Source organism: Limulus polyphemus, unplaced genomic scaffold (assembly GCF_000517525.1).
Source record: "Limulus polyphemus unplaced genomic scaffold, Limulus_polyphemus-2.1.2 Scaffold12031, whole genome shotgun sequence".
Taxonomy (NCBI): domain Eukaryota; kingdom Metazoa; phylum Arthropoda; class Merostomata; order Xiphosura; family Limulidae; genus Limulus; species Limulus polyphemus.
Genome location: NW_013677641.1, coordinates 6,129 through 8,161, shown reverse-complemented (window position 1 = coordinate 8,161; position 2,033 = coordinate 6,129).

Sequence of the window (2,033 nt, the reverse complement as noted above, 5' to 3'; positions counted from 1 at the left end):
GATAAGAATGGAGACTATTTCATTTAATAAATGTTTTGTTTTTATATATAAGTTGTACGGGTTTTTCATCTAAAAAACCGACATTAATTTCTTGACAAATTAATATAATTGAACCACAAGTACGTCCGTTGAAAGCTCATCACCGTAATACAAAAATGCCTCGTTGTTTCCAGGGCAACGAAAAGAACATTACGCTCTTGTTACAAATAATCTCCAAACAAAAGTTTATACTCTCGTTCCCTTTTCTTTTCGAATTTCATGGTCTATTACTGTTCTTGGCTGAGCCTCTAGTCTCACGCACTGTTGGACAATGAAGGTAGTGACCCTGCTTGATCTAGTCACGTGCTTTGTCACCCAACAACGAAGGTAATGTCCCTGTTCGTGCAAGTTCTATATTTTGTCACCCAACAACGAAGGTAATGTCCCTGTTCGTGCTAGTTCTATATCTTGTCACCCGACAACGAAGGTAATGTCCCGCTCGTGCTAGTTCTATGATTTGTCACCCGACAACAAAGGTAATGTCCCTGTTCGTGCTAGTTCTATGATTTGTCACCCGCCAACGAAGGTAATGTCCCTCCTCGTGCTAGTTCTATATTTTGTCACCCGACAACGAAGGTAATGCCCCGCTCGTGCTAGTTCTATGATTTCTCACCCGACAACAAAGGTAATGTCCCTGTTCGTGCTAGTTCTATGATTTGTCCACCCGACAACGAAGGTAATGTCCCTCCTCGTGCTAGTTCTATATTTTGTCACCCGACAACGAAGGTAATGCCCCGCTCGTGCTAGTTCTATGATTTGTCACCAGACAACGAAGGTAATGTCCCTGTTCGTGCTAGTTCTATGATTTGTCACCAGACAACGAAGGTAATGTCCCTGTTCGTACTAGTTCTATGATTTGTCACCAGACAACGAAGGTAATGTCCCTGTTCGTACTAGTTCCATACACTGTCTTCGATCTTGAGGCGGATTACATAGTTAGTGTGTACATGTACTTCACTAGTAAAAATATCTTACTACAAGTGATGTCCGTGTGTACATGTACTTCACTAGTAGAAATACCGTACTACAAGTGTAGTCTGTGTGTACATGTACTTCACTAGTAGAAATACCTTACTACAAGTGATGTCTGTGTGTACATGTACTTCACTAATAGAAATATCTTACTACAAGTGTAGTCTCTGTGTACATGTACTTCACTAGTAGAAATACCTTACTACAAGTGATGTCTCTGTGTACATGTACTTCACTAGTAGAAATACCTTACTACAAGTGTAGTCTCTGTGTACATCTACTTCACTAGTAGAAATACCTTACTACAAGTGTAGTCTCTGTGTACATGTACTTCACTTGTAGAAATACCTTACTAGAAGTGATGTCCGTGTGTACATGTACTTCACTAGTAGAAATACCTTACTACAAGTGATGTCCGTGTGTACATGTACTTCACTAGTAGAAATACCTTACTACAAGTGATGCCTCTGTGTACATGTACTTCACTAGTAAAAATACCTTACTACAAGTGTAGTCTCTGTGTACATCTACTTCACTAGTAGAAATACCTTACTACAAGTGTAGTCTCTGTGTACATGTACTTCACTACTAGAAATATCTTACTAGAAGTGAAGTCTGCGTGTGTAATTCAACAATAGAAATACCTTACTAGAAGTGAAGTCTGTGTGTGTGTTTACCTCACTACTAGAAATACCTTACTTGAAGTGAAGTCTGTGTGTGTACTCACTACTAGAATACCCTACTTGAAATGAAGTCTGTGTGTGTGTATATGTTTACTTACTTGTAGAAATACCTTACTTGAAGTAAGGTCTGTGTGTGTGTATGCTTACTTACTAGTAGAAATACCTTACTTGAAGTGAAGTCTGTGTGTATGTTTACTTACTAGTAGAAATACCTTACTTGAAGTGAAGTCTGTGTGTATGTTTACTTACTAGTAGAAATACTTTACTAGAAGTGAAGTCTGTGTGTATGTTTACTTACTAGTAGAAATACTCTACTAGAAGTGAAGTCTGTGTGTGTAT